The sequence below is a fragment of the Scyliorhinus torazame genome, chromosome 20 (genome assembly GCF_047496885.1).
Source record: "Scyliorhinus torazame isolate Kashiwa2021f chromosome 20, sScyTor2.1, whole genome shotgun sequence".
Lineage (NCBI taxonomy): Eukaryota > Metazoa > Chordata > Chondrichthyes > Carcharhiniformes > Scyliorhinidae > Scyliorhinus > Scyliorhinus torazame.
Genome location: NC_092726.1, coordinates 88,554,972 through 88,579,761, shown reverse-complemented (window position 1 = coordinate 88,579,761; position 24,790 = coordinate 88,554,972). Strand labels below are relative to the sequence as shown.

General features: G+C 55.9%; 1 long non-coding RNA gene across 1 annotated transcript in view; it reads left to right on the top strand.

Annotated features, from left to right (window-relative positions):
- Positions 1-22,869: 22,869 nt before the first annotated feature.
- The window catches only part of LOC140396762 (uncharacterized), a 217,309-nt gene continuing 215,388 nt past the window's right edge, over positions 22,870-24,790 (top strand). Inside the window, exon 1 of the long non-coding RNA XR_011936628.1 lies at positions 22,870-23,019. This is a non-coding gene — a long non-coding RNA (uncharacterized lncRNA). The remainder of the gene's footprint in view (positions 23,020-24,790) is intronic.

The following is a 24,790-nucleotide window of genomic DNA, read 5'->3' as shown; positions in this document are numbered from 1 at the left end:
CACTGTCTCCCACTCTCACTCCCCTCACTGTCTCCCACTCTCACTCCTCTCACTGTCACCCACTCTCACTCCCCTCACTGTCTCGCACTCTCACTCCCCTCACTGTCTCCCACTCTCACTCCCCTCACTGTCACCCACTCTCACACCCCTCACTGTCACCCACTCACACACCCCTCACTGTCTCTCCCTCTCACTCCCCTCAGTGTCTCCCCCTCTCACACCCCTCACTGTCTCCCACTCTCACTCCCCTCACAGTCTCCCACTCTCACACGCCTCACTATCTTCAATTCTGATACCCCTTACTCTGTCCCATTCTCACACCACTTTTTGTCTCCCATTCACACACCTCATTCTTTCCCAACATCACACATTTTACTGTCCCCGTCTTTCATTCCCTCACTGTATCCCACCCTCACTCCTCACTGTGTCCCTCGCTCACAACCCTCACTGTCTCCCACTCAAACGTCTCTGTTACCTACTCTCACAGCCCTCATTATCTTCCACTCTCACACCCCTCACTGACTCCCACTCTATAACACCTCACTCTCTCCCAGTCTCATGCACCTCACTGTCTCCCACTCTAACAACCTTCACAGTCTTCCTCTCTAACATCCCTCACTGCCTCCCACTCTCACTCCCCTCACTTTCTCCCACTCTCACACCCCTCACTGTCTCCCACTCTCACTCCCCTCACTGTCTCCCACGCTCACTCCCCTCACTGTTTCCCACTCTCACTCATCTCACTGTCTCCCACTCTCACTCCCCTCACTGTCTACGACTCTCACTCCTCTCACTGTCTCCCACTCTCACTCCCCTCACTGTCTCCCACTCTCACTCCCCTCACTGTCCCGCACTCTCACTCCCCTCACTGTCTCTCACTCTTACACACCTCACTGTCTCCCACTCTCGCTCCCCTCACTGTCTCCCACTCTCACACCCCTCACTGTCTCCCACTTTCACTCCCCTCACTGTCTCCCAATCTCACACCCATCACTGTTTTTCACTCTCATTCCCCTCACTGTCTCCCAATGTCACACACCTCACTGTCTCCCAATCTCACTCCCCTCACTGTCTCCCACTCTCACTCACCTCACTGTCTCCCTCGCTCACTCCCCTCACTGTCTGCCACTCTCACTGTCTCCCACTCTCACTCCCCTCAATGTCTCCCACTCTCACTCCCCTAACTGTCTCCCACTCTCACTCCTCTCACTGTCACCCACTCTCACTCCCCTCACTGTCTCGCACTCTCACTCCCCTCACTGTCTCCCACTCCTACACAACTCACTGTCTCCCACTCTCACTCCCCTCACTGTCTCCGACTCTCCCTCCCCTCACTGTCTCCCACTTTCACTCCCCTCACTGTCTCCCACTCTCACTCCCCTCACTGTCTCCCACTCTCACTCCCCTCACTGTCTCCCACGCTCACTCCCCTCACTGTCACCCACTCTCACACCCCTCACTGTCACCCACTCACACACCCCTCACTGTCTCTCCCTCTGACTCCCCTCAGTGTCTCCCCCTCTCATACCCCTCACTGTCTCCCGCGCTCACTCCCCTCACTGCCTCCCACTCTCACCTCCCTCACTGTCTCCCACTCTCACTCCCCTCACTGTCTCCCACTCTCACTCCTCTCACTGTCACCCACTCTCACTCCCCTCACTGTCTCGCACTCTCACTCCCCTCACTGTCTCCCACTCTCACTCCCCTCACTGTCACCCACTCTCACACCCCTCACTGTCACCCACTCACACACCCCCCACTGTCTCTCCCTCTCACTCCCCTCAGTGTCTCCCCCTCTCACACCCCTCACTGTCTCCCACTCTCACTCCCCTCACAGTCTCCCACTCTCACACGCCTCACTATCTTCAATTCTGATACCCCTTACTCTGTCCCATTCTCACACCACTTTTTGTCTCCCATTCACACACCTCATTCTTTCCCAACATCACACATTTTACTGTCCCCGTCTTTCATTCCCTCACTGTATCCCACCCTCACTCCTCACTGTGTCCCTCGCTCACAACCCTCACTGTCTCCCACTCAAACGTTTCTGTTACCTACTCTCACAGCCCTCATTATCTTCCACTCTCACACCCCTCACTGACTCCCACTCTATAACACCTCACTCTCTCCCAGTCTCATGCACCTCACTGTCTCCCACTCTAACAACCTTCACAGTCTTCCTCTCTAACATCCCTCACTGCCTCCCACTCTCACTCCCCTCACTTTCTCCCACTCTCACACCCCTCACTGTCTCCCACTCTCACTCCCCTCACTGTCTCCCACGCTCACTCCCCTCACTGTTTCCCACTCTCACTCACCTCACTGTCTCCCACTCTCACTCCCCTCACTGTCTCCCACTCTCACTCCCCTCACTGTCTCCCACTCTCACTCCCCTCACTGTCTCCCACTCTCACTCCCCTCACTGTCTCCCACTCTCACTCCCCTCACTGTCTCTCACTCTTACACACCTCACTGTCTCCCACTCTCGCTCCCCTCACTGTCTCCCACTCTCACACCCCTCACTGTCTCCCACTTTCACTCCCCTCACTGTCTCCCAATCTCACACCCATCACTGTTTTTCACTCTCAGTCCCCTCACTGTCTCCCAATGTCACACACCTCACTGTCTCCCACTCTCACTCCCCTCACTGTCTCCCACTCTCACTCACCTCACTGTCTCCCTCGCTCACTCCCCTCACTGTCTGCCACTCTCACCTCCCTCACTGTCTCCCACTCTCACTCCCCTCAATGTCTCCCACTCTCACTCCCCTTACTGCCTCCCACTCTCACCTCCCTCACTGTCTCCCACTCTCACTCCCCTCACTGTCTCCCACTCTCACTCCTCTCACTGTCACCCACTCTCACTCCCCTCACTGTCTCGCACTATCACTCCCCTCACTGTCTCCGACTCTCGCTCCCCTCACTGTCTCCGACTCTCGCTCCCCTCACTGTCTCCCACTCTCCCTCCCCTCACTGTCTCCCACTTTCACTCCCCTCACTGTCTCCCACTCTCACTCCCCTCACTGTCTCCCACTCTCACTCCCCTCACTGTCTCCCACGCTCACTCCCCTCACTGTCACCCACTCTCACACCCCTCACTGTCACCCACTCACACACCCCTCACTGTCTCTCCCTCTCACTCCCCTCAGTGTCTCCCCGTCTCATACCCCTCACTGTCTCCCGCGCTCACTCCCCTCACTGCCTCCCACTCTCACCTCCCTCACTGTCTCCCACTCTCACTCCCCTCACTGTCTCCCACTCTCACTCCTCTCACTGTCACCCACTCTCACTCCCCTCACTGTCTCGCACTATCACTCCCCTCACTGTCTCCCACTCTCACTCCCCTCACTGTCACCCACTCTCACACCCCTCACTGTCACCCACTCACACACCCCTCACTGTCTCTCCCTCTCACTCCCCTCAGTGTCTCCCCCTCTCACACCCCTCACTGTCTCCCACTCTCACTCCCCTCACAGTCTCCCACTCTCACACGCCTCACTATCTTCAATTCTGATACCCCTTACTCTGTCCCATTCTCACACCACTTTTTGTCTCCCATTCACACACCTCATTCTTTCCCAACATCACACATTTTACTGTCCCCGTCTTTCATTCCCTCACTGTATCCCACCCTCACTCCTCACTGTGTCCCTCGCTCACAACCCTCACTGTCTCCCACTCAAACGTCTCTGTTACCTACTCTCACAGCCCTCATTATCTTCCACTCTCACACCCCTCACTGACTCCCACTCTATAACACCTCACTCTCTCCCAGTCTCATGCACCTCACTGTCTCCCACTCTAACAACCTTCACAGTCTTCCTCTCTAACATCCCTCACTGCCTCCCACTCTCACTCCCCTCACTTTCTCCCACTCTCACACCCCTCACTGTCTCCCACTCTCACTCCCCTCACTGTCTCCCACGCTCACTCCCCTCACTGTTTCCCACTCTCACTCACCTCACTGTCTCCCACTCTCACTCCCCTCACTGTCTCCCACTCTCACTCCCCTCACTGTCTCCCACTCTGTCCCCCCTCACTGTCCCGCACTCTCACTCCCCTCACTGTCCCTCACTCTTACACACCTCACTGTCTCCCACTCTCACTCCCCTCACTGTCTCCCACTCTCGCTCCCCTCACTGTCTCCCACTCTCACGCCCCTCACTGTCTCCCACTCTCATTCCCCTCACTGTCTCCCAATATCACACACCTCACTGTCTCCCACTCTCACCCCCCTCACTGTCTCCCACTCTCACTCACCTCACTGTCTCCCTCGCTCACTCCCCTCACTGTCTGCCACTCTCACCTCCCTCACTGTCTCCCACTCTCACTCCCCTCACTGTCTCCCACTCTCACTCCCCTAACTGTCTCCCACTCTCACTCCTCTCACTGTCACCCACTCTCACTCCCCTCACTGTCTCGCACTCTCACTCCCCTCACTGTCTCCCACTCCTACACAACTCACTGTCTCCCACTCTCACTCCCCTCACTGTCTCCGACTCTCGCTCCCCTCACTGTCTCCGACTCTCGCTCCCCTCACTGTCTCCCACTCTCCCTCCCCTCACTGTCTCCCACTTTCACTCCCCTCACTGTCTCCCACTCTCACTCCCCTCACTGTCTCCCACTCTCACTCCCCTCACTGTCTCCCAATCTCACTCCCCTCACTGTCACCCACTCTCACACCCCTCACTGTCACCCACTCACACACCCCTCACTGTCTCTCCCTCTCTCTCCCCTCAGTGTCTCCCCCTCTCACACCCCTCACTGTCTCCCGCGCTCACTCCCCTTACTGCCTCCCACTCTCACCTCCCTCACTGTCTCCCACTCTCACTCCCCTCACTGTCTCCCACTCTCACTCCTCTCACTGTCACCCACTCTCACTCCCCTCACTGTCTCGCACTTTCACTCCCCTCACTGTCTCCCACTCTTACACACATCACTGTCTCCCACTCTCACTCCCCTCACTGTCTCCGACTCTTGCTCCCCTCACTGTCTCCCACTCTCCCTCCCCTCACTGTCTCCCAATTTCACTCCCCTCACTGTCTCCCACTCTCATTCCCCTCACTGTCTCCCACTCTCACACCCCTCTGTCTCTACCTCTCGCTCCCCTCACTGTCTCCCACTCTCACTCACCTCACTGTCACCTACTCTCACACCCCTCACTGTCACCCACTCACACACCCCTCACTGTCTCTCCCTCTCACTCCCCTCAGTGTCTCCCCCTCTCACACCCCTCACTGTCTCCCACTCTCACTCCCCTCACGGTCTCCCACTCTCACACGCCTCACTATCTTCAATTCTGACACCCCTTACTCTGTCCCATTCTCACACCACTTTTTGTCTCCCATTCACACACCTCATTCTTTCCCAACATCACACATTTTACTGTCCCCGTCTTTCATTCCCTCACTGTATCCCACCCTCACTCCTCACTGTGTCCCTCGCTCACAACCCTCACTGTCTCCCACTCAAACGTCTCTGTTACCTACTCTCACAGCCCTCATTATCTTCCACTCTCACACCCCTCACTGACTCCCACTCTATAACACCTCACTCTCTCCCAGTCTCATGCACCTCACTGTCTCCCACTCTAACAACCTTCACAGTCTTCCTCTCTAACATCCCTCACTGTCTTCCACTCTCACTCCCCTCACTGTCTCCCACTCTCACTCCCCTCACTGTCTCCCACTCTCACTCCCCTCACTGTCTCCCACTCTCACACCCCTCACTGTCTCCCACTCTCACTCCCCTCACTGTCTCCCACGCTCACTCCCCTCACTGTTTCCCACTCTCACTCACCTCACTGTCTCCCACTCTCACTCCCCTCACTGTCTCCCACTCTCACTCCCCTCACTGTCTCCCACTCTGTCCCCCCTCACTGTCCCGCACTCTCACTCCCCTCACTGTCTCTCACTCTTACACACCTCACTGTCTCCCACTCTCACTCCCCTCACTGTCTCCCACTCTCGCTCCCCTCACTGTCTCCCACTCTCACGCCCCTCACTGTCTCCCACTCTCATTCCCCTCACTGTCTCCCAATATCACACACCTCACTGTCTCCCACTCTCACCCCCCTCACTGTCTCCCACTCTCACTCACCTCACTGTCTCCCACGCTCACTCCCCTCACTGTCTGCCACTCTCACCTCCCTCACTGTCTCCCACTCTCACTCCCCTCACTGTCTCCCACTCTCACTCCCCTAACTGTCTCCCACTCTCACTCCTCTCACTGTCACCCACTCTCACTCCCCTCACTGTCTCGCACTCTCACTCCCCTCACTGTCTCCCACTCCTACACAACTCACTGTCTCCCACTCTCACTCCCCTCACTGTCTCCGACTCTCGCTCCCCTCACTGTCTCCGACTCTCGCTCCCCTCACTGTCTCCCACTCTCCCTCCCCTCACTGTCTCCCACTTTCACTCCCCTCACTGTCTCCCACTCTCACTCCCCTCACTGTCTCCCACTCTCACTCCCCTCACTGTCTCCCACTCTCACTCCCCTCACTGTCACCCACTCTCACACCCCTCACTGTCACCCACTCACACACCCCTCACTGTCTCTCCCTCTCTCTCCCCTCAGTGTCTCCCCCTCTCACACCCCTCACTGTCTCCCGCGCTCACTCCCCTTACTGCCTCCCACTCTCACCTCCCTCACTGTCTCCCACTCTCACTCCCCTCACTGTCTCCCACTCTCACTCCTCTCACTGTCACCCACTCTCACTCCCCTCACTGTCTCGCACTTTCACTCCCCTCACTGTCTCCCACTCTTACACACATCACTGTCTCCCACTCTCACTCCCCTCACTGTCTCCGACTCTTGCTCCCCTCACTGTCTCCCACTCTCCCTCCCCTCACTGTCTCCCAATTTCACTCCCCTCACTGTCTCCCACTCTCATTCCCCTCACTGTCTCCCACTCTCACACCCCTCTGTCTCTACCTCTCGCTCCCCTCACTGTCTCCCACTCTCACTCACCTCACTGTCACCTACTCTCACACCCCTCACTGTCACCCACTCACACACCCCTCACTGTCTCTCCCTCTCACTCCCCTCAGTGTCTCCCCCTCTCACACCCTTCACTGTCTCCCACTCTCACTCCCCTCACAGTCTCCCACTCTCACACGCCTCACTATCTTCAATTCTGATACCCCTTACTCTGTCCCATTCTCACACCACTTTTTGTCTCCCATTCACACACCTCATTCTTTCCCAACATCACACATTTTACTGTCCCCGTCTTTCATTCCCTCACTGTATCCCACCCTCACTCCTCACTGTGTCCCTCGTTCACAACCCTCACTGTCTCCCACTCAAACGTCTCTGTTACCTACTCTCACAGCCCTCATTATCTTCCACTCTCACACCCCTCACTGACTCCCACTCTATAACACCTCACTCTCTCCCAGTCTCATGCACCTCACTGTCTCCCACTCTAACAACCTTCACAGTCTTCCTCTCTAACATCCCTCACTGCCTCCCACTCTCACTCCCCTCACTTTCTCCCACTCTCACACCCCTCACTGTCTCCCACTCTCACTCCCCTCACTGTCACCCACTCTCACACCCCTCACAGTCACCCACTCTCACTCCCCTCACTGTCTCCCACTCTCACTCCCCTCACTGTCTCCCACTCTCACACCCCTCACTGTCTCCCACTCTCACACCCCTCACTGTCTCCCACTCTCACTCCCCTCACTGTCTCCCACTCTCACTCCCCTCATTGTCTACCACTCGCACACCCCTCACTGTCTCCCACTCTCACTCCCCTCACTGTCTCCCACTCTCACTCCCCTCACTGTCTCCCACTCTCACACCCCTCACTGACTCCCACTCTCACTCCCCTCACTTTCTCCCACTCTCACTCCCCTCACTGTCTACCACTCTCAATCCCCTCACTGTCTCCCACTCTCACTCCCCTCACTGTCTCCCACGCTCACTCCCCTCACTGTTTCCCACTCTCACTCCCCTCACTGTCTCCCACTCTCACTCCCCTCACTGTCTCCCACTCTCACTCCTCTCACTGTCTCCCACTCTCACTCCCCTCACTGTCTCCCACTCTCACTCCCCTCACTGTCCCGCACTCTCAATCCCCTCACTGTCTCTCACTCTTACACATCTAACTGTCTCCCACTCTCACTCCCCTCACTGTCTCCCACTCTCGCTCCCCTCACTGTCTCCCACTCTCACACCCCGCACTGTCTCCCACTTTCACTCCCCTCACTGTCTCCCAATCTCACACCCATCACTGTTTTTCACTCTCATTCCCCTCACTGTCTCCCAATGTCACACACCTCACTGTCTCCCACTCTCACTCCCCTCACTGTCTCCCACTCTCACTCACCTCACTGTCTCCCTCGCTCACTCCCCTCACTGTCTGCCACTCTCACCTCCGTCACTGTCTCCCACTCTCACTCCCCTCAATGTCTCCCACTCTCACTCCCCTAACTGTCTCCCACTCTCACTCCTCTCACTGTCACCCACTCTCACTCCCCTCACTGTCTCGCACTCTCACTCCCCTCACTGTCTCCCACTCCTACACAACTTACTGTCTCCCACTCTCACTCCCCTCACTGTCTTCGACTCTCGCTCCCCTCACTGTCTCCGACTCTCGCTCCCCTCACTGTCTCCCACTCTCCCTCCCCTCACTGTCTCCCACTTTCACTCCCCTCACTGTCTCCCACTCTCACTCCCCTCACTGTCTCCCACTCTCACTCCCCTCACTGTCTCCCACGCTCACTCCCCTCACTGTCACCCACTCTCACACCCCTCACTGTCACCCACTCACACACCCCTCACTGTCTCTCCCTCTCACTCCCCTCAGTGTCTCCCCCTCTCATACCCCTCACTGTCTCCCGCGCTCACTCCCCTCACTGCCTCCCACTCTCACCTCCCTCACTGTCTCCCACTCTCACTCCCCTCACTGTCTCCCACTCTCACTCCTCTCACTGTCACCCACTCTCACTCCCCTCACTGTCTTGCACTCTCACTCCCCTCACTGTCTCCCACTCTCACTCCCCTCACTGTCACCCACTCTCACACCCCTCACTGTCACCCACTCACACACCCCTCACTGTCTCTCCCTCTCACTCCCCTCAGTGTCTCCCCCTCTCACACCCCTCACTGTCTCCCACTCTCACTCCCCTCACAGTCTCCCACTCTCACACGCCTCACTATCTTCAATTCTGATACCCCTTTATTCTGTCCCATTCTCACACCACTTTTTGTCTCCCATTCACACACCTCATTCTTTCCCAACATCACACATTTTACTGTCCCCGTCTTTCATTCCCTCACTGTATCCCACCCTCACTCCTCACTGTGTCCCTCGCTCACAACCCTCACTGTCTCCCACTCAAACGTCTCTGTTACATACTCTCACAGCCCTCATTATCTTCCACTCTCACACCCCTCACTGACTCCCACTCTATAACACCTCACTCTCTCCCAGTCTCATGCACCTCACTGTCTCCCACTCTAACACCCTTCACAGTCTTCCTCTCTAACATCCCTCACTGCCTCCCACTCTCACTCCCCTCACTTTCTCCCACTCTCACACCCCTCACTGTCTCCCACTCTCACTCCCCTCACTGTCTCCCACGCTCACTCCCCTCACTGTTTCCCACTCTCACTCACCTCACTGTCTCCCACTCTCACTCCCCTCACTGTCTCCCACTCTCACTCCTCTCACTGTCTCCCACTCTCACTCCCCTCACTGTCTCCCACTCTCACTCCCCTCACTGTCCCGCACTCTCACTCCCCTCACTGTCTCTCACTCTTACACACCTCACTGTCTCCCACTCTCACTCCCCTCACTGTCTCCCACTCTCGCTCCCCTCACTGTCTCCCACTCTCACGCCCCTCACTGTCTCCCACTTTCACTCCCCTCACTGTCTCCCAATCTCACACCCATCACTGTTTTTCACTCTCATTCCCCTCACTGTCTCCCAATGTCACACACCTCACTGTCTCCCACTCTCACTCCCCTCACTGTCTCCCACTCTCACTCACCTCACTGTCTCCCTCGCTCACTCCCCTCACTGTCTGCCACTCTCACCTCCCTCACTGTCTCCCACTCTCACTCCCCTCACTCTCTCCCACTCTCACTCCCCTAACTGTCTCCCACTCTCACTCCTCTCACTGTCACCCACTCTCACTCCCCTCACTGTCTCGCACTCTCACTCCCCTCACTGTCTCCCACTCCTACACAACTCACTGTCTCCCACTCTCACTCCCCTCACTGTCTCCGACTCTCGCTCCCCTCACTGTCTCCGACTATCGCTCCCCTCACTGTCTCCCACTCTCCCTCCCCTCACTGTCTCCCACTTTCACTCCCCTCACTGTCTCCCACTCTCACTCCCCTCACTGTCTCCCACTCTCACTCCGCTCACTGTCTCCCACGCTCACTCCCCTCACTGTCACCCACTCTCACACCCCTCACTGTCACCCACTCACACACCCCTCACTGTCTCTCCCTCTCACTCCCCTCAGTGTCTCCCCCTCTCATACCCCTCACTGTCTCCCGCGCTCACTCCCCTCACTGCCTCCCACTCTCACCTCCCTCACTGTCTCCCACTCTCACTCCCCTCACTGTCTCCCACTCTCACTCCTCTCACTGTCACCCACTCTCACTCCCCTCACTGTCTCGCACTCTCACTCCCCTCAGTGTCTCCCCCTCTCACACCCCTCACTGTCTCCCACTCTCACTCCCCTCACAGTCTCCCACTCTCACACGCCTCACTATCTTCAATTCTGATACCCCTTACTCTGTCCCATTCTCACACCACTTTTTGTCTCCCATTCACACACCTCATTCTTTCCCAACATCACACATTTTACTGTCCCCGTCTTTCATTCCCTCACTGTATCCCACCCTCACTCCTCACTGTGTCCCTCGCTCACAACCCTCACTGTCTCCCACTCAAACGTCTCTGTTACCTACTCTCACAGCCCTCATTATCTTCCACTCTCACACCCCTCACTGACTCCCACTCTATAACACCTCACTCTCTCCCAGTCTCATGCACCTCACTGTCTCCCACTCTAACAACCTTCACAGTCTTCCTCTCTAACATCCCTCACTGCCTCCCACTCTCACTCCCCTCACTTTCTCCCACTCTCACACCCCTCACTGTCTCCCACTCTCACTCCCCTCACTGTCTCCCACGCTCACTCCCCTCACTGTTTCCCACTCTCACTCCCCTCACTGTCTCCCACTCTCACTCCCCTCACTGTCTCCCACTCTCACTCCCCTCACTGTCTCTCACTCTCTCCCCCCTCACTGTCTCTCCCTCTCACTCCCCTCACTGTCTCCCACTCTCACTCCCCTCACTGTCTACGACTCTCACTCCTCTCACTGTCTCCCACTCTCACTCCCCTCACTGTCTCCCACTCTCACTCCCCTCACGATCCCGCACTCTCACTCCCCTCACTGTCTCTCACTCTTACAAACCTCACTGTCTCCCACTCTCACTCCCCTCACTGTCTCCCACTCTCGCTCCCCTCACTGTCTCCCACTCTCACGCCCCTCACTGTCTCCCACTTTCACTCCCCTCACTGTCTCCCAATCTCACACCCATCACTGTTTTTCACTCTCATTCCCCTCACTGTCTCCCAATGTCACACACCTCACTGTCTCCCACTCTCACTCCCCTCACTGTCTCCCACTCTCACTCACCTCACTGTCTCCCTCGCTCACTCCCCTCACTGTCTGCCACTCTCACCTCCCTCACTGTCTCCCACTCTCACTCCCCTCACTGTCTCCCACTCTCACTCCCCTAACTGTCTCCCACTCTCACTCCTCTCACTGTCACCCACTCTCACTCCCCTCACTGTCTCGCACTCTCACTCCCCTCACTGTCTCCCACTCCTACACAACTCACTGTCTCCCACTCTCACTCCCCTCACTGTCTCCGACTCTCGCTCCCCTCACTGTCTCCCACTTTCACTCCCCTCACTGTCTCCCACTCTCACTCCCCTCACTGTCTCCCACTCTCACTCCCCTCACTGTCTCCCACGCTCACTCCCCTCACTGTCACCCACTCTCACACCCCTCACTGTCACCCACTCACACACCCCTCACTGTCTCTCCCTCTCACTCCCCTCAGTGTCTCCCCCTCTCATACCCCTCACTGTCTCCCGCGCTCACTCCCCTCACTGCCTCCCACTCTCACCTCCCTCACTGTCTCCCACTCTCACTCCCATCACTGTCACCCACTCTCACACCCCTCACTGTCACCCACTCACACACCCCTCACTGTCTCTCCCTCTCACTCCCCTCAGTGTCTCCCACTCTCACTCCCTTCACTGTCTCCCACTCTCACACTCCTCACTGACTCCCACTCTCACTCCCCTCACTGTCTCCCACTCTCACTCCCCTCACTGTCTACCACTCTCACTCCCCTCACTGTCTCCCACTCTCACTCCCCTCACTGTCTCCCACGCTCACTCCCCTCACTGTTTCCCACTCTCACTCCCCTCACTGTCTCCCACTCTCACTCCCCTCACTGTCTCCCACTCTCACTCCTCTCACTGTCTCCCACTCTCACTCCCCTCACTGTCTCCCACTCTCACTCCCCTCACTGTCCCGCACTCTCACTCCCCTCACTATCTCTCACTCTTACACACCTAACTGTCTCCCACTCTCACTCCCCTCACTGTCTCCCACTCTCGCTCCCCTCACTGTCTCCCACTCTCACGCCCCTCACTGTCTCCCACTTTCACTCCCCTCACTGTCTCCCAATCTCACACCCATCACTGTTTTTCACTCTCATTCCCCTCACTGTCTCCCAATGTCACACACCTCACTGTCTCCCACTCTCACTCCCCTCACTGTCTCCCACTCTCACTCACCTCACTGTCTCCCTCGCTCACTCCCCTCACTGTCTGCCACTCTCACCTCCCTCACTGTCTCCCACTCTCACTCCCCTCAATGTCTCCCACTCTCACTCCCCTAACTGTCTCCCACTCTCACTCCTCTCACTGTCACCCACTCTCACTCCCCTCACTGTCTCGCACTCTCACGCCCCTCACTGTCTCCCACTCCTACACAACTCACTGTCTCCCACTCTCACTCCCCTCACTGTCTCCGACTCTCGCTCCCCTCACTGTCTCCGACTCTCGCTCCCCTCACTGTCTCCCACTCTCCCTCCCCTCACTGTCTCCCACTTTCACTCCCCTCACTGTCTCCCACTCTCACTCCCCTCACTGTCTCCCACTCTCACTCCCCTCACTGTCTCCCACTCTCACTCCCCTCACTGTCACCCACTCTCACACCCCTCACTGTCACCCACTCACACACCCCTCACTGTGTCTCCCTCTCACTCCCCTCAGTGGCTCCCCCTCTCATACCCCTCACTGTCTCCCGCGCTCACTCCCCTCACTGCCTCCCACTCTCACCTCCCTCACTGTCTCCCACTCTCACTCCCCTCACTGTCTCCCACTCTCACTCCTCTCACTGTCACCCACTCTCACTCCCCTCACTGTCTCGCACTCTCACTCCCCTCACTGTCTCCCACTCTTACACACATCACAGTCTCCCACTCTAACTCCCCTCACTGTCTCCGACTCTTGCTCCCCTCACTGTCTCCCACTCTCACTCCCCTCACTGTCTCCCACTTTCACTCCCCTCACTGTCTCCCACTCTCATTCCCCTCACTGTCTCCCACTCTCACACCCCTCACTGTCTCTCCCTCTCGCTCCCCTCACTGTCTCCCACTCTCACTCCCCTCACTGTCACCCACTCTCACACCCCTCACTGTCACCCACTCACACACCCCTCACTGTCTCTCCCTCTCACTCCCCTCAGTGTCTCCCCCTCTCACACCCCTCACTGTCTCCCACTCTCACTCCCCTCACAGTCTCCCACTCTCACACGCCTCACTATCTTCAATTCTGACACCCCTTACTCTGTCCCATTCTCACACCACTTTTTGTCTCCCATTCACACACCTCATTCTTTCCCAATATCACACATTTTACTGTCCCCGTCTTTCATTCCCTCACTGTATCCCACCCTCACTCCTCACTGTGTCCCTCGCTCACAACCCTCACTGTCTCCCACTCAAACGTCTCTGTTACCTACTCTCACAGCCCTCATTATCTTCCACTCTCAGACCCCTCACTGACTCCCACTCTATAACACCTCACTCTCTCCCACTCTCATGCACCTCACTGTCTCCCACTCTTACAACCTTCAGAGTCTTCCTCTCTAACATCCCTCACTGCCTCCCACTCTCACTCCCCTCACTTTCTCCCACTCTCACACCCCTCACTGTCTCCCACTCTCACTCCCCTCACTGTCACCCACTCTCACACCCCTCACAGTCACCCACTCTCACTCCCCTCACTGTCTCCCACTCTCACTCCCCTCACTGTCTCCCACTCTCACACCCCTCACTATCTCCCACTCTCACACCCCTCACTGTCTCCCACTCTCACTCACCTCACTGTCTCCCACTCTCACTCCCCTCATTGTCTCCCACTCTCACTCCCCTCACTGTCTCCCACTCTCACTCCCCTCACTGTCTCCCACTCTCACTCCCCTCACTGTCTCTCACTCTAACAACCCTCACAGTCTTCCTCTCTAACATCCCTCACTGTCTCCCACTCTCATTCGCCTCACTGTATCCCACACTCACACCCCTCACTCTCTCCCTCTCTCACGCCCCTCACTGTCTCTCAATCCCACTCTCCTCACTGTCTCCTTCTCTCATTCCCCTCACTGGCTCCCACTCTCACAACCCACACCCTCTCCCGCTCTCACTCCCCTCACTGTCTCCTACCTTAATGTCCCTCACTCTCACCCACTCTCCCACACCTCACTGTCTCTTACTCTTAAACCCCTCACTATCTCTCATTCTCGCTCTCCTCACTATCTCCCACTCTCACACCCCTCACTATCTACCACGCTCACACACCTCATTGTGTCTCACTCTCATTCGCCTCTCGGTCTCCCACTCTCACTCCCCTCACTGCCTGCACTCGCACTCCCCTCACTGTCTCCCACTCTCACTCCCCTCACTGTCTCCGACTCTCGCTCCCCTCACTGTCTCCGACTCTCGCTCCCCTCACTGTCTCCCACACTCCCTCCCCTCACTGTCTCCCACTTTCACTCCCCTCACTGTCTCCCACTCTCACTCCCCTCACTGTCTCCCACTCTCACTCCCCTCACTGTCTCCCACTCTCACTCCCCTCACTGTCACCCACTCTCACACCCCTCACTGTCACCCACTCACACACCCCTCACTGTCTCTCCCTCTCACTCCCCTCAGTGTCTCCCCCTCTCATACCCCTCACTGTCTCCCGTGCTCACTCCCCTCACTGCCTCCCACTCTCACCTCCCTCACTGTCTCCCACTCTCACTCCCCTCACTGTCTGCCACTCTCACTCCTCTCACTGTCACCCACTCTCACTCCCCTCACTGTCTCGCACTCTAACTCCCCTCACTGTCTCCCACTCTTACACACATCACAGTCTCCCACTCTCACTCCCCTCACTGTCTCCGACTCTTGCTCCCCTCACTGTCTCCCACTCTCACTCCCCTCACTGTCTCCCACTTTCACTCCCCTCACTGTCTCCCGCTCTCATTCCCCTCACTGTCTCCCACTCTCACACCCCTCACTGTCTCTCCCTCTCGCTCCCCTCACTGTCTCCCACTCTCACTCCCCTCACTGTCACCCACTCTCACACCCCTCACTGTCACCCACTCACACACCCCTCACTGTCTCTCCCTCTCACTCCCCTCAGTGTCTCCCCCTCTCACACCCCTCACTGTCTCCCACTCTCACTCCCCTCACTGTCTCCCACTCTCACTCCCCTCACTGTCCCGCACTCTCACTCCCCTCACTGTCTCTCACTCTTACACACCTCACTGTCTCCCACTCTCACTCCCCTCACTGTCTCCCACTCTCGCTCCCCTCACTGTCTCCCACTCTCACGCCCCTCACTGTCTCCCACTTTCACTCCCCTCACTGTCTCCCAATCTCACACCCATCACTGTTTTTCACTCTCATTCCCCTCACTGTCTCCCAATGTCACACACCTCACTGTCTCCCACTCTCACTCCCCTCACTGTCTCCCACTCTCACTCACCTCACTGTCTCCCTCGCTCACTCCCCTCACTGTCTGCCACTCTCACCTCCCTCACTGTCTCCCACTCTCACTCCCCTCACTGTCTCCCACTCTCACTCCCCTAACTGTATCCCACTCTCACTCCTCTCACTGTCACCCACTCTCACTCCCCTCACTGTCTCGCACTCTCACTCCCCTCACTGTCTCCCACTCCTACACAACTCACTGTCTCCCACTCTCACTCCCCTCACTGTCTCCGACTCTCGCTCCCCTCACTGTCTCCGACTCTCGCTCCCCTCACTGTCTCCCACTCTCCCTCCCCTCACTGTCTCCCACTTTCACTCCCCTCACTGTCTCCCACTCTCACTCCCCTCACTGTCTCCCACTCTCACTCCCCTCACTGTCTCCCACGCTCACTCCCCTCACTGTCACCCACTCTCACACCCCTCACTGTCACCCACTCACACACCCCTCACTGTCTCTCCCTCTCACTCCCCTCAGTGTCTCCCCCTCTCATACCCCTCACTGTCTCCCGCGCTCACTCCCCTCACTGCCTCCCACTCTCACCTCCCTCACTGTCTCCCACTCTCACTCCCATCACTGTCACCCACTCTCACACCCGTCACTGTCACCCACTCACACACCCCTCACTGTCTCTCCCTCTCACTCCCCTCAGTGTCTCCCACTCTCACTCCCTTCACTGTCTCCCACTCTCACACTCCTCACTGACTCCCACTCTCACTCCCCTCACTGTCTCCCACTCTCACTCCCCTCACTGTCTACCACTCTCACTCCCCTCACTGTCTCCCACTCTCACTCCCCTCACTGTCTCCCACGCTCACTCCCCTCACTGTTTCCCACTCTCACTCCCCTCACTGTCTCCCACTCTCACTCCCCTCACTGTCTCCCACTCTCACTCCTCTCACTGTCTCCCACTCTCACTCCCCTCACTGTCTCCCACTCTCACTCCCCTCACTGTCCCGCACTCTCACTCCCCTCACTATCTCTCACTCTTACACACCTAACTGTCTCCCACTCTCACTCCCCTCACTGTCTCCCACTCTCGCTCCCCTCACTGTCTCCCACTCTCACGCCCCTCACTGTCTCCCACTTTCACTCCCCTCACTGTCTCCCAATCTCACACCCATCACTGTTTTTCACTCTCATTCCCCTCACTGTCTCCCAATGTCACACACCTCACTGTCTCCCACTCTCACTCCCCTCACTGTCTCCCACTCTCACTCACCTCACTGTCTCCCTCGCTCACTCCCCTCACTGTCTGCCACTCTCACCTCCCTCACTGTCTCCCACTCTCACTCCCCTCAATGTCTCCCACTCTCACTCCCCTAACTGTCTCCCACTCTCACTCCTCTCACTGTCACCCACTCTCACTCCCCTCACTGTCTCGCACTCTCACTCCCCTCACTGTCTCCCACTCCTACACAACTCACTGTCTCCCACTCTCACTCCCCTCACTGTCTCCGACTCTCGCTCCCCTCACTGTCTCCGACTCTCGCTCCCCTCACTGTCTCCCACTCTCCCTCCCCTCACTGTCTCCCACTTTCACTCCCCTCACTGTCTCCCACTCTCACTCCACTCACTGTCTCCCACTCTCACTCCCCTCACTGTCTCCCACTCTCACTCCCCTCACTGTCACCCACTCTCACACCCCTCACTGTCACCCACTCACACACCCCTCACTGTCTCTCCCTCTCACTCCCCTCAGTGGCTCCCCCTCTCATACCCCTCACTGTCTCCCGCGCTCACTCCCCTCACTGCCTCCCACTCTCACCTCCCTCACTGTCTCCCACTCTCACTCCCCTCACTGTCTCCCACTCTCACTCCTCTCACTGTCACCCACTCTCACTCCCCTCACTGTCTCGCACTCTCACTCCCCTCACTGTCTCCCACTCTTACACACATCACAGTCTCCCACTCTCACTCCCCTCACTGTCTCCGACTCTTGCTCCCCTCACTGTCTCCCACTCTCACTCCCCTCACTGTCTCCCACTTTCACTCCCCTCACTGTCTCCCACTCTCATTCCCCTCACTGTCTCCCACTCTCACACCCCTCACTGTCTCTCCCTCTCGCTCCCCTCACTGTCTCCCACTCTCACTCCCCTCACTGTCACCCACTCTCACACCCCTCACTGTCACCCACTCACACACCCCTCACTGTCTCTCCCTCTCACTCCCCTCAGTGTCTCCCCCTCTCACACCCCTCACTGTCTCCCACTCTCACTCCCCTCACAGTCTCCCACTCTCACACGCCTCACTATCTTCAATTCTGACACCCCTTACTCTGTCCCATTCTCACACCACTTTTTGTCTCCCATTCACACACCTCATTCTTTCCCAATATCACACATTTTACTGTCCCCGTCTTTCATTCCCTCACTGTATCCCACCCTCACTCCTCACTGTGTCCCTCGCTCACAACCCTCACTGTCTCCCACTCAAACGTCTCTGTTACCTACTCTCACAGCCCTCATTATCTTCCACTCTCAGACCCCTCACTGACTCCCACTCTATAACACCTCACTCTCTCCCACTCTCATGCACCTCACTGTCTCCCACTCTTACAACCTTCAGAGTCTTCCTCTCTAACATCCCTCACTGCCTCCCACTCTCACTCCCCTCACTTTCTCCCACTCTCACACCCCTCACTGTCTCCCACTCTCACTCCCCTCACTGTCACCCACTCTCACACCCCTCACAGTCACCCACTCTCACTCCCCTCACTGTCTCCCACTCTCACTCCCCTCACTGTCTCCCACTCTCACACCCCTCACTATCTCCCACTCTCACACCCCTCACTGTCTCCCACTCTCACTCACCTCACTGTCTCCCACTCTCACTCCCCTCATTGTCTCCCACTCTCACTCCCCTCACTGTCTCCCACTCTCACTCCCCTCACTGTCTCCCACTCTCACTCCCCTCACTGTCTCTCACTCTAACAACCCTCACAGTCTTCCTCTCTAACATCCCTCACTGTCTCCCACTCTTATTCGCCTCACTGTATCCCACACTCACACCCCTCACTCTCTCCCTCTCTCACGCCCCTCACTGTCTCTCAATCCCACTCTCCTCACTGTCTCCTTCTCTCATTCCCCTCACTGGCTCCCACTCTCACAACCCACACCCTCTCCCGCTCTCACTCCCCTCACTGTCTCCTACCTTAATGTCCCTCACTCTCACCCACTCTCCCACACCTCACTGTCTCTTACTCTTAAACCCCTCACTATCTCTCATTCTCGCTCTCCTCACTATCTCCCACTCTCACACCCCTCACTATCTACCACGCTCACACACCTCATTGTGTCTCACTCTCATTCGCCTCTCGGTCTCCCACTCTCACTCCCCTCACTGCCTGCACTCGCACTCCCCTCACTGTCTCCCACTCTCACTCCCCTCACTGTCTCCGACTCTCGCTCCCCTCACTGTCTCCGACTCTCGCTCCCCTCACTGTCTCCCACTCTCCCTCCCCTCACTGTCTCCCACTTTCACTCCCCTCACTGTCTCCCACTCTCACTCCCCTCACTGTCTCCCACTCTCACTCCCCTCACTGTCTCCCACTCTCACTCCCCTCACTGTCACCCACTCTCACACCCCTCACTGTCACCCACTCACACACCCCTCACTGTCTCTCCCTCTCACTCCCCTCAGTGTCTCCCCCTCTCATACCCCTCACTGTCTCCCGTGCTCACTCCCCTCACTGCCTCCCACTCTCACCTCCCTCACTGTCTCCCACTCTCACTCCCCTCACTGTCTGCCACTCTCACTCCTCTCACTGTCACCCACTCTCACTCCCCTCACTGTCTCGCACTCTCACTCCCCTCACTGTCTCCCACTCTTACACACATCACAGTCTCCCACTCTCACTCCCCTCACTGTCTCCGACTCTTGCTCCCCTCACTGTCTCCCACTCTCACTCCCCTCACTGTCTCCCACTTTCACTCCCCTCACTGTCTCCCGCTCTCATTCCCCTCACTGTCTCCCACTCTCACACCCCTCACTGTCTCTCCCTCTCGCTCCCCTCACTGTCTCCCACTCTCACTCCCCTCACTGTCACCCACTCTCACACCCCTCACTGTCACCCACTCACACACCCCTCACTGTCTCTCCCTCTCACTCCCCTCAGTGTCTCCCCCTCTCACACCCCTCACTGTCTCCCACTCTCACTCCCCTCACAGTCTCCCACTCTCACACGCCTCACTATCTTCAATTCTGACACCCCTTACTCTGTCCCATTCTCACACCACTTTTTGTCTCCCATTCACACACCTCATTCTTTCCCAACATCACACATTTTACTGTCCCCGTCTTTCATTCCCTCACTGTATCCCACCCTCACTCCTCACTGTGTCCCTCGCTCACAACCCTCACTGTCTCCCACTCAAACGTCTCTGTTACCTACTCTCACAGCCCTCATTATCTTCCACTCTCAGACCCCTCACTGACTCCCACTCTATAACACCTCACTCTCTCCCAGTCTCATGCACCTCACTGTCTCCCACTCTTACAACCTTCACAGTCTTCCTCTCTAACATCCCTCACTGCCTCCCACTCTCACTCCCCTCACTTTCTCCCACTCTCACACCCCTCACTGTCTCCCACTCTCACTCCCCTCACTGTCACCCACTCTCACACCCCTCACAGTCACCCACTCTCACTCCCCTCACTGTCTCCCACTCTCACTCCCTTCACTGTCTCCCACTCTCACACCCCTCACTATCTCCCACTCTCACACCCCTCACTGTCTCCCACTCTCACTCACCTCACTGTCTCCCACTCTCACTCCCCTCATTGTCTCCCACTCTCACTCCCCTCACTGTCTCCCACTCTCACTCCCCTCACTGTCTCCCACTCTCACTCCCCTCACTGTCTCTCACTCTAACAACCCTCACAGTCTTCCTCTCTAACATCCCTCACTGTCTCCCACTCTCATTCGCCTCACTGTATCCCACACTCACACCCCTCACTCTCTCCCTCTCTCACGCCCCTCACTGTCTCTCAATCCCACTCTCCTCACTGTCTCCTTCTCTCATTCCCCTCACTGGCTCCCACTCTCACAACCCACACCCTCTCCCGCTCTCACTCCCCTCACTGTCTCCTACCTTAATGTCCCTCACTCTCACCCACTCTCCCACACCTCACTGTCTCTTACTCTTAAACCCCTCACTATCTCTCATTCTCGCTCTCCTCACTATCTCCCACTCTCACACCCCTCACTATCTACCACGCTCACACACCTCATTGTGTCTCACTCTCATTCGCCTCTCGGTCTCCCACTCTCACTCCCCTCACTGCCTGCACTCGCACTCCCCTCACTGTCTCCCACTCCCACTCCCCTCGCTGTCTCCCACTGTAACTCCCCTCACTCTTTCCCTCTCTCACGCCCCTCACTGTCTCTAAATCCCACTCTCCTCACTGTCTCCTTCTCTCATTCCCCTCACTGGCTCCCACTCTCACAACCCACACCCACTCCCGCTCTCACTCCCCTCACTGTCTCCTACTTTAATATCCCTCACTCTCACCCACTCTCCCACACCACACTGTCTCTTACTCTTAAACCCCTCACTCTCTCTCATTCTCGCTCTCCTCACTATCTCCCACTCTCACACCCCTCACTATCTACCACGCTCACACACCTCATTGTGTCCCACTCTCATTCGCCTCTCGGTCTCCCACTCTCACTCCCCTCACTGCCTGCACTCGCACTCCCCTCACTGTCTCCCACTCTCACTCCCCTCACTGTCACCCAGTCTCACATCCCTCACTGTCTGCACTCTCACTCACCTCACTGTCCCCCACTCTCACACCCCTCACTGCCTACCACTCTAACTCCCCTCACTGTCTCCCACTCTAACTCCCCTCATTGTCTGCCACTCTCACTCCCATCACTGTCTCCCACTAACATACACCTCACTCTCAACTCTCACTCCCCTCACTGCCTTCCACTCTTACTCCCCTCACCGTCTCCCACTCTTACTCACCTCACCCTCAACTCTCACTTTCCTCACTGCCTCCAACTCTCACACCCCACACTCTCTCAAAACCTAACTCCCAATCTCACACGCATTAGTAAGGAGATTGTGTAAACGGCTGAGATACAGACAGAGATCGGGATTGAGAGATTTCAGTGAGCAGGCTGGAAAAGCAGAATGCTCAACTCGGTTATGGTTGTCGGTGAATGTTGAAATATTTGTATTTTTATCATACAAGTGTATTAATTGTATTCAAGCATCCCGATCCTTGTGCTTGTCTCCCTGATTGTACTAAACTATACGTTTTGTAAAGTACGCCCTTGTATTACGAAAAGCTTTATTTTAACTCTCCGAGGTCTCTCCCCTGCGGTTACACTGAGCGACGCTGTCTTGCAACATCTGTTGTTTATGACGCTTTCCCATTCCCTGGACACAAGTCAATCTCTCCCTGTCAGGCGGAATGAGTAACATTCGCAAACTATTGTGCTTTTCAAAGTCAGTTTTGCTGATATTTGCTGACTTAATAGTTTAAAAGAAAAGCACAGAACAAAATACGAATCTTTGTCCTCACAGACAGACCGGATAACATTTGCAGCCCGTTGTGCTTTTCAGATGTTAGTTTTGCAGATTCTTTGCTGAACTAATAGTTTTAAAGGAACCCCGAAACTGTCGGAGTAATGATTTTTTCGCTGTTTCTATGCTTTAAACGCATTTTAGAAGTGCTAATTGTATTTAAAATGTAACAACTTTTTAAAAGTTTTCTATACCATTTAAATATTGCTAGATATTTAAATATATTTTTCTGCTCAAGATCTGAATGCCAGTTTAAGGGGCGTGTCTGTAACTCCCTTTGTCAATCGGGGCGGATCCTCACCTGGTTCACACTGAAACTCCAAGCTGCCTGTTTCCCAGGACAACACTGCTGCAGGGTGAAGGAGATGGATCAGCTGCAGCCTGCCGGACAGGTAAACCTGGGTGTTTGATTTGGCGCAGGCAGCGGGTTAGAGAACTGAACTAAATCAGTCCGTAAACTGTTGGATTGTTTGAGCGTTTGAAATGAGCTCTGGCGGCTGAGAGTCAGCGCACAGATTGGGATTGAGAGAATTCAGTGGGATTGAGAGAATTCAGTGGGATTGATAGAATTCAGTGGCCAGATTAGAAAGGCAGGATGCTCAACTCGATTGTTGTTGCAGGTGAATGTTTCAATAGTTGCTGATTTTCTCTCTATGAATGTAATAACTGTCTTTGAGCCTCGCTGCCGTTGAGCCTGTTTCTAGAATTATGCTGTATTTTACATTTTGTAAAGGCGGCTCTTGTATTGTGAAAAGCTGTCTGTGTCCTGCGGGGACACTGAGTGACGCTCACTTCCAACAGCTGTTGTTTATGACGCTTTCCAATTCCCTGGAGAGCAGCCAATCGCTGGCCTCTCAGACAGACCGTATAATACACCTGCTCCATTGTGTTTTTTCCGAATTCTGTCTTGATCATCCTTTGCTGAATTAGGAGTTTTAAAAATACTTTGATCCAGCAGGAGGGAAGTAAACCAGGGTTGAAAACCAATTCTTGAATCTCCAAAACACTGTTAGTGAAGTGTCCAACATCCTGCGGGAGAAAAGAGATGAAATAAAATTGTTCCAAACAGGCACCACAGTGAGCCAGGTTCAAATGTATAAAGAGAAACCGCTCGGGTTTCCAGAACAACTTGGTTGTCACTCACTTGTTGTTGCTGCCCGAAGGCGGGATGCAGTCTTCTCAAATCAGCCACATTGCAGAATGGTTTCAACCCCAGCAATATTTACTCTGCTGCTTTCCTGATGTTCCATTATTGTGTGTGTGTGTTTTGTGGACGTATGTGTGTGCTAATGGATTCGTGTGTGTGTTAATGGATGTGTATGTCCGGCAATGGATGCGTGTGTCACTGGATGTGTATGTGTCACTGGATGTGTGTGTGTGTGTTCATGGATGTGTATGTGTTGTTGGATGTGAGTGTCACTGGATGTGTATGTGTCACTGGATGTGTATGAGCCACTGGAGGTGTGTGCGTGTCACTGGATGTGTGTGTGTTTCTGTGTGTGTGTTAATGGATGTGTGTGTCACTGGATGTGTGTGCGTGTCACTGGATGAGTGTGTGTTAATGGATGTGTGTGCGTGTCACGGGATGAGTGTGTGTTAATGGATGTGTGTGCGTGTCACTGGATGTCTGTGAGTGTGTTCATGTGTGTGTCTTAATGGATGTATGTCAGTGTTAAAGGATGTATGTGTGCTAATGGATGTGAGTGTCACTGGATCAGTGTGTGTGTTAATGGATGTGTGTCACTGGATGTGTGTGTGTTAATGGATGCGTTTGTCACTGGAAGAGTGTGTGTGTTAATGGAAGTGTGTGTTGTCTCCTCCACTCACTACTTCACTCTCTCTCACTCTCACTCCCCTCACTGTCTCCCACTCTCACACTCCTCACTGTCTCCCACTTTCACTACCCTCACAGTCTCCCACTCTCACTCGCCTCACTGCCTCCCATTCTCACGCACCTCACTGTGCCCCACTCTCACACCACTCACTGTCTCCCACTCTCACTCCCCTCACTGTCTCCCACTCTCACTGTGCCCCACTCTCACTCCTCTAACTATCTCCCACTCTCACACCCCTCACTGTCTTCCACTCATCACTGTCTCCTACTCTCACTCCCCTCATTGTCTCCCACTCTCACTCCCCTCACTGTCTCCCACTCTCACTCCC